The 8,737-nt window shown below is 45.2% G+C and overlaps 1 long non-coding RNA gene across 1 annotated transcript in view; it reads left to right on the top strand.

The window, feature by feature from the left end:
* Positions 1-1,390: 1,390 nt before the first annotated feature.
* LOC147013761 (uncharacterized) overlaps positions 1,391-8,737 on the top strand; it is a 12,323-nt gene continuing 4,976 nt past the window's right edge. The window contains exon 1 of the long non-coding RNA XR_015050504.1: positions 1,391-1,579. This is a non-coding gene — a long non-coding RNA (uncharacterized LOC147013761). The remainder of the gene's footprint in view (positions 1,580-8,737) is intronic.

Genomic DNA, 8,737 nt, shown 5'->3' with positions numbered 1-8,737 from the left:
TGGGTTGGTGTGGTGTCCGTGCAGGCATGATGGGCTGAATAGCCTCCACCTGTGTTAGATTTCCTTGTATTTTCTTGAATTCTGTTTAACCTTTTATAAAACAAAAGTGAGGTGGAGATCACAGTGTGATGTTGAATCGCCCAATTTTCACAACTTTACATGGGAAAGTAAGAGTTCAGTGTCAAGAAAAAAAAATTCAGGATTTTCACATTGTGAAGAAACATCATGAAAAATCAAACTCACGAACAGGATGAAGCAGGTATGAGGTTTAACCGGTTTGGTTAAAGACAAACGGACGCGACTCTCTCTCTTTCTCTCTCCTCTTTCTCTCTTTCCTCTTTCTCTCTTTCCTCTTTCTCTCTTTCCTCTTTCTCTCTTTCCTCTTTCTCTCTTTCCGCTTTCTCTCTTTCCTCTTTCTCTCTTTCCTCTTTCCTCTTTCTCTCTTTCCTCTTTCTCTCTTTCCTCTTTCTCTCTTTCCTCTCTCTCTCTCTTTCCTCTCTCTCTCTTTCCTCTCTCTCTCTCTTTCCTCTCTCTCTCTCTTTCCTCTTCCTCTCTCTTTCCTCTTCCTCTCTCTTTCCTCTTCCTCTCTCTTTCCTCTTCTCTCTCTTTCCTCTTCCTCTCTCTTTCCTCTTTCTCTCTCTTTCCTCTTTCTCTCTCTTTCCTCTTTCTCTCTCTTTCCTCTTTCTCTCTCTTTCCTCTTTCTCTCTCTTTCCTCTTTCTCTCTCTTTCCTCTTTCTCTCTCTTTCCTCTTTCTCTCTCTTTCCTCTTTCTCTCTCTTTCCTCTTTCTCTCTCTTTCCTCTTTCTCTCTCTTTCCTCTTTCTCTCTCTTTCCTCTTTCTCTCTCTTTCCTCTTTCTCTCTCTTTCCTCTTTCTCTCTCTTTCCTCTTTCTCTCTCTTTCCTCTTTCTCTCTCTTTCCTCTTTCTCTCTCTTTCCTCTTTCTCTCTCTTTCCTCTTTCTTCCTCTTTCTCTCTCTCTCTCTCTTTCCTCTTTCTCTCTCTCTCTCTCTCTTTCCTCTTTCTCTCTCTCTCTCTCTCTTTCCTCTTTCTCTCTCTCTCTCTCTTTCCTCTTTCTCTCTCTCTCTCTCTTTCCTCTCTCTCTCTCTCTTTCCTCTTTCTCTCTCTCTCTCTCTTTCCTCTCTCTCTCTCTCTTTCCTCTCTCTCTCTCTCTCTTTCCTCTTTCTCTCTCTCTCTCTCTTTCCTCTTTCTCTCTCTCTCTCTCTTTCCTCTTTCTCTCTCTCTCTCTCTTTCCTCTTTCTCTCTCTCTCTCTCTTTCCTCTTTCTCTCTCTCTCTCTCTTTCCTCTTTCTCCCTCTCTCTCTCTTTCTCTCTCTCTCTCTTTCTCTCTTTCTCTCTTTCTCTCTTTCTCTCTTTCTCTCTCTCTCCCCCTGCTGGTCGTTGGTGAGTCGTGCATGGGTGTGGCGTCATGGCGGCTCTGTGTGTGCAGCTGTGAGTACTGTGCTGTGTTGGTGTTGTTCCTGTCCCTATTTCGTTTCCCTCTGTGTCCCCGTACGTGTTTGTGGAGTTTTTTTCCCTGTTTCCCTTCCTGCTGAGACGAGAGAGAGAGAAGGAGAGCGTGCACGGTAGGTGCCTTGTGGGTTTTCCTTGAAACCTTCGGGTTTCTGGGCCTACTTTTTCATCTGCCTTGTTTTCATAGGCCTGCCGTTTATCGGTGGTTTAGCTTCTTCCTTATACTCTTCCTTTCCCTTATACTTCATTTGACCCCACTTGCTGGTTGCTTGTGACGGTTTTCCTTTGTTAAACTTAAACTTCTCTTCTTTTGCTTTAAGCTATGGCAAACGGATGTTTGCACAATAGTGTGTACGAGTCACTCACTCGGAAAAATGGAGTGACAATTACTCCACCGGATGGAGTTAGTGTTGAGAACGTGGTGATGGCTCTGGGAGAGCTCGTAGGAATCGAGAATGTTCTCGCCGCTTCGAAAATGAGCCAACGTGTCGTGGTTTTCTTGTCGGAGGAGCGACACGAGGCTCAGGCGGTCGAAACCGGTCTATCCGTACCGCCGGACGTCTTCGTCAACGTTAGTTATCTCGATACGATGGCGGTAAAATTAACACTGTCCAACATCCCGCCCTTCTTCTCGAGTGAGGAGATTGTAGCTGCATTAAGCGTTTTTGGCACAGTTGTGTCACGAATCTCCATGATCCCACTTCGTCTCCGCTCTGACGCTTCGGTTCGCCACATCATGTCGTTCCGACGTCATTGCTATATCATTCTAAAAAACAACGCTCAATCGCTCAATGCAGTTATGACTTTAAAAAATAAAAACCGCAATTACCAGATTTATATCGCAACGGAGACCACAACTTGTTTTATCTGTGGTGAATCGGGACATTTAAAAAGCGATTGCCCCAAGAATATATTAAGTGGCATATCTAGTGTGGTCGAACCCATTGAGACGAATAGTGGTATATCTAGAGTTGGGCACGTTGGTGACGCTTCAAACTCGAACAATCTGCCTGGGCCGTCGAAAGTGGAGGTAAATCCTCCCCTGACAGATGACGAAAGCTTCACCGTTGTTCCTTCAAAAAGGAAACATAAATTGAAGCATTTAAATGATAACAATAGTCAAGATGTGACGGCGAGCTGTGCAAAAAAGATGGCGCCGGCTGCCGAGAATAATGACTCGTGTTTGGAAGCAACAATAGATGCTCTTTTTAAAACGAAAAATCGATTTGATGTAATTGCTCCAGCGGATGATGACTTTTTTGTCGGTGGGGTTAGTGAACATGAGGAGGAGATTGGTTTTGTGCAGCAGGGAGCACACGTGACCACTCCCATAGTCACAGGCACCTTGGATATTAACACCGAATCCACTGTAACCCCCCTCCCTGTAAAGACCAACAGTGAAATGTGTACCGTTTCTAAGTCACCAATTACTCCAAACCTGGTTGAATCAGGGTGTAAAGCTTCAACTAGTGAAACACCAGGTTCATCTCAAGCGGAATATAACGTTCCTTCCATTAGTATTCTTCCTCCTCCCCGTTTTCTTCACCCTCCCACTCCTCCTCCTCCTCCCCCTCCCACTTCTAATCTTCTTCCTCTTCCCACCCCTCCACCTCCCCTATTCCACCTCCCCCACTCCACCTCCCCTACTCCACCTCCCCCTACTCCACCTCCCCCTACTCCACCTCCCCTACTCCACCTCCCCCCACTCCTCCTCCCCCCACTCCTCCTCCCTCCACTCTTCCTTCCCCGACTCCTTCTCCCCCTTTGGAAGTGGAATGTGAGGCCTCCCTTATTAAACCATCAGCTCCATCTTTGGAGCATAACGATAATGTAATGGACACCAATCAGTACTCGGATTATGATTCGGACGGGGACTCATCACTTGCTTCTTGTGGCAGTGCTGAAGCATGGAATGATCCAGTTTCCCAAGATTCGGAGAGTGTTACCAGTGTTCCACCTGCTGATACCATAAAGTTTCTTCATGACACCTTTCGCAAGAAACATGTTAAAATTAAAAACTTTTTCCCTGACTTGTCCGGCTTTATAATCTCTGCGAAGCTTTTGCTCCTCAAAGCCGGACAGCTTGGTGTGACGGAATCACAAGTGTATCGACTCCGGAAATGCATCCTCAAAGCAAAGAATGAGCTGCAGACACAGAGAGACTAAGTTTTTGACACACCCAAACTCTGTGTTAGCCTATGGCCTTCTCTATAGCGAGTTTAAATATTAATGGGGGACGCTCCTCCATCCGTAAAGCAGAACTTAAACAGTTTGTTGAGACAAATCACATTGATGTTTTGCTTTTGCAAGAAACAAGATGCAGCTCCTCTTGTGCAAGTGAATGGCAAAGGACAATGAGGGGAAAATGGTTTTTTAGTAGTCTGGAACACCCAAGGGCTGGGGTGGCTGTTTATTTACAACCTTCCTTTTGTAGTCCCAGTGTTGTTTTTAATGAGATTATCAAAGGGTATTTGATTTCACTCACCTTCACACACAATGGCTTTAAACACACCGTACTGAATGTCTACGCACCTAGCGATAGCACGGAGAGACTCGCCTTTTACACACACTTAGAAACGTCTCTTGTACACATTGATTTTGATGGACTTGTCTGCTTGGGTGGAGATTTTAACTGCACGATGGACCCCACCATTGATCGTAATGGAGAGGAGCCGCACCCAGCAAGCGCAGCGCCTTTGTTGAGAGCCTTGTCCAAGTTTTCCCTGGTTGATGTGTGAAGAATCCGCAATCTTTCTCTCCCACAATACACGTGGAGTCGGTGTTCAAAAGGCCACGTATCACTTGCAAGATTGGACCGTTTCTACATCAACAGTACCTTTTTAAATGTTGTGAGCAATATGGACATTATTCCGAGCGGCTTCTCAGACCATCACATGGTCGCACTTCGGATTCACCAACCAGTTCGGAATCGTGGTGCTGCCTACTGGACCTTCAACGCAAGCCTCTTGGATGACCAACTGTTTGTCGATGCCTTTGGTGTGTTCTGGAGAGCCTTGCTCCAACGTAAAACTTCCTTCCCCTGCCTTGGAAAATGGTGGGACAACGTCAAAGTGCAAATAAGATCCTTTTGCCAACAATATGGAGCCTACCACACCAAATATGACTCTGCCCTTCAATCCTTGCTTGCCAAAGAAATATTATATTTGCAGACCAACCTCTTGGCCTCAAATCATGAAAGAACCAACCTCTTGCTGGACTTTGTGCAAAGCAAGCCAGAGGAGCGCTGATTCGTCTCCGACTGGAGAATTTGTGCTACCTGGACACCTCCTCTAAGTTCTTTTTTGGACTGGAAGATCAAACAAAGAGAAGTCAGCAGATAACTTCAGTAAGGACAAAGGAAGGAAGGATAACACACAATCAAAAAGATGTCAGAGCCTCACTCAGACACTACTTTACTGAACTTTATCATGCTCCGAAAATCGACAACAAAATGGTAACAGTGCTGACTTCTTCCTTACCTACCTTGTCAAAATCTGCAGTTCTACAAATGGACAAGGAAGTAACTTTGGAGGAACTCCAAGCTGCTCTTCAAACTCTACCCTCGGGTAAGGCCTCCGGCCTGGATGGAATTCCTGCGGAATTTTATAAAACCTTTTGGGACCTCCTCGGACCAGAACTACTTGAGGTTATAATCGACGGTCGACGATCAGGCTCACTGCCATTAAGCTGCCGGAGGGCTGTCCTCGCCCTTATCCCCAAAAAAGGAGACCTTCAGCAACCACACAACTGGCGTCCCATCTCATTACTCTGTGCAGACTACAAAATATTTTCCAAGGCCCTTGCCAACCGCCTTAAAGCCATAATCGAGGAGATCGTACACCCAGATCAGTCTTACTGTGTCCCGAAGAGGACAATTCATGACAGTATCTTTATTGTGCGTGATATAATTGACATCTGTTCTCTTGAGCAAAGAAATGTCGGGTTGGTGTTCTTAGATCAAGAAAAGCCCTTTGATACCATTGATCATTTTTATCTTTTCTCTGTTTTACGGGGGTTTGGTTTTGGGGAAAATTTTATCTCTCATGTGCAGTTACTGTATAACAACACTTTTAGTCTCTTAAAGGTTAACAACATTTTATGTCCCCCTTTCCCGGTTAATAGAGGCATTCGTCAAGGGTGCCCTCTTTCTGGCCTCCTGTACTCTCTTGCGATTGAGCCTTTGCTCGTTCGGTTGCGTGCACGTCTTCTTGGTTTCCTTCCTCAACCAATGGCGAACCCGTTTAAAGTGATTGCTTATGCAGATGATCTTTGTGCAATCGTTCGCTCGAATGAGGACGTCTCAGCCTTGGTCCATTGCATTCATGAATTTGGTTTGGCAAGTTCCACAAAAGTGAACTGGGGAAAAAGCAGAGCTCTCCATCTTGGTCCACAAAATGGCGCCATTCCTCCGACTCTTCCCGAGAAACTTAAATGGGAAAGGGATGGAATTCTTTACCTAGGCGTCTTTCTTGGAACTGAGAACTTCATTTTAAAAAACTGGGAATCTCTAATAATTAAAACTGAGACGTTTACGAAAGTGGAAGGGCTTACTTTGTCAACTCTCCTATCGGGGCCGAACCCTTGTTATAAACAACCTTGCAGCATCAATGCTTTGGCACGTTTTTATAGCACTGCAGCCCCCAGATTTGTTTCTTAAAAAATTACAATCAATTCTTATTGACTTCTTTTGGGGAGGAAAGCATTGGCTCCAACCTGGTGTGTTAAACCTGCCTGTTGCTGAAGGAGGACAGGGGCTGATTGCTATTACCAGCAAGGTGATGGCTTTTCGCCTCCTTTCGCTTCGCAGACTGCTGTACACGGACGTCTCGTGGAAGGCCTTGGCTCACTGCCTGCTTCGGCAGGCGGGGAAACTCGGCTACGATCAGCAACTGTTCCTTATTGACACCAAGAAAGTTGATATAGCATCAGTCCCCCTGTTTTATAGAAGCATGCTGAAGGCATGGCAGGCAGTCACTGTTCGCCGAAATAACAATGACTACTCCCTGGAAATGTTTTTAAATGAGCCTATCTTTTTAAACCCCATTTTTGAAGGGGTCTGCAGCAATTATATTCTTGTGCAGAAGTTTATTGATGCTGGATGTACGAAGGTAAAAGATCTCAGAACTCCTTCTCCTTATAAGTGGAAGCCAGCTGCTGACGTCGCCGTGGCCACTGGAGTGAGGTCCATTCGAATTATTGGGAGAATCTTTTCTGTGATTCTGCGCCTTTTCAAGCAAACTAATCTGAAATGGATTCCACAGGTAGAAGCTAACCTTTCTTTATCCCTACATCCCTTTCCAGAGCTTTTGCTTCATTTTCAAGGTTTCACCTCCTTTAAATTGATGGAAAAATCTTCTGTTTACGCTTTGTGTGTTAAAACCCTTGTTCCCGATAGACCTGCGGAACCACAAGCACATTGGGGGAGAATGCTTCAGACCACTCATTCTACTTCGATCAACTGGCATGTTATGTACAAGGCACCCACTGCCAAGCGCTCCGGAGATTTGCAGTGGCGACTGGCACATTACATTTTACCATCCAATGTTTTATCTCATCGTATATCTCCAGATAACACAGAATTGTGTCCCTTCTGCGGTGCCACAGAAACTATTTTTCACATTTTTATTGATTGCTCAAGGTTGGCACCCCTTTTACAGTCTTATCACGTGCTATCCGGGGACTCGGCCTAACTTTTACTTGTTGTCGTTTTGTTTACGGTTTTAGCATCTTCCACCAGCGTAAATACGAGTGCCTGTTAGCAAATTATTTGTCCTCTGAAGCGAAGCTTGCTATATACATGTCAAGGAAACGCAAACTTCAAGATGTTTGTGATTCTGTTTCCGATGTTGTTCATCTCTTTAAAACCTTGGTCACAGCACGAGTGCACCTTGAAATTAATTCCAGTGATTGTACACTGTTCTCACAACACTGGTGTGTGAACACATCCTTATGTGAACTTGTTGATGGTGTACTTACATTGAAGTTTTAATTTACCTTGTTTCTTTGTTGGGCAATGCTCAGGCATTTGCTTGTACTGGTATAACTTCTCTTGTTACATCATGATCCCAAACAATCAAGAGGCCAAAAGTGTCTGTGTCTCTCTCTCTCTCTCTCTCTCTCTCTCTCTCTGTCTATCTCTCTCTCTCTCTCTCTCTCTCTTGGCACGCACGTGCAAACGCAAGGGGCTGTTGCTCAGTCTCTGGCGGTACGTGTGGAGCCTGTGTTGCTTCCTCTCTTCTTATCATCTTCTCCTCTCTCTAATGTATTTTTTGGGGGTGTTCCTTGTGTATAAATTGTTATCAATGCTTTATCGATTACTTGAAAATTGAATTGGTTTCTTCTCTTCTTTTTTCCACTCTTGTATATAATCCTTTGCTTTGTTGTATTGAATTTTTACCTTTTATACTTTTTTGTAATAAAAGGACATAAAAGTCAAAAGTCTCTCTCTCTCTCTCTCTCTCTCTCTCTCTCTCTCTCTCTCTCTCTCTCTCTCTCTCTCTCTCTCTCTCTCTCTCTCTCTCTCTCTCTCTCTCTCTCTATCTCTCTCTCTGTGTCTCTCTCTCTCTCTCTCTGTGTCTCTCTCTCTTCCTCTCTTCCTCTCTTCCTCTCTTCCTCTCTTCCTCTCTTCCTCTCTTCCTCTCTTCCTCTCTTCCTCTCTTCCTCTCTTCCTCTCTTCCTCTCTTCCTCTCTTCCTCTCTTCCTCTCTTCCTCTCTTCCTCTCTTCCTCTCTTCCTCTCTTCCTCTCTTCCTCTCTTCCTCTCTTCCTCTCTTCCTCTCTTCCTCTCTTCCTCTCTTCCTCTCTACCTCTCTTCCTCTCTTCCCCTCCTCCTCTCTTCCTCTCTTCCTCTCTTCCTCTCTTCCTCTCTTCCCCTCTTCCTCTCTTCCTCTCTTCCTCTCTTCCTCTCTTCCTCTCTTCCTCTCTTCCTCTCTTCCTCTCTTCCTCTCTTCCTCTCTTCCTCTCTTCCTCTCTTCCTCTCTTCCTCTCTTCCTCTCTTCCTCTCTTCCTCTCTTCCTCTCTTCCTCTCTTCCTCTCTTCCTCTCTTCCTCTCTTCCTCTCTTCCTCTCTTCCTCTCTTCCTCTCTTCCTCTCTTCCTCTCTTCCTCTCTTCCTCTCTTCCTCTCTTCCTCTCTTCCTCTCTTCCTCTCTTCCTCTCTTCCTCTCTTCCTCTCTTCCTCTCTTCCTCTCTTCCTCTCTTCCTCTCTTCCTCTCTTCCTCTCTTCCTCTCTTCCTCTCTTCCTCTCTTGCTCTCTTCCTCTCTTCCTCTCTTCCTC

The sequence above is a fragment of the Eptatretus burgeri genome, chromosome 13 (assembly GCF_056783735.1).
Source record: "Eptatretus burgeri isolate ZD-2024b chromosome 13, Ebu_testis_v1, whole genome shotgun sequence".
In the NCBI taxonomy this organism is placed as follows: domain Eukaryota; kingdom Metazoa; phylum Chordata; class Myxini; order Myxiniformes; family Myxinidae; genus Eptatretus; species Eptatretus burgeri.
The sequence above is the reverse complement of the archived record's forward strand: the minus strand, read 5'-3'. Positions and strand labels throughout refer to the sequence as shown.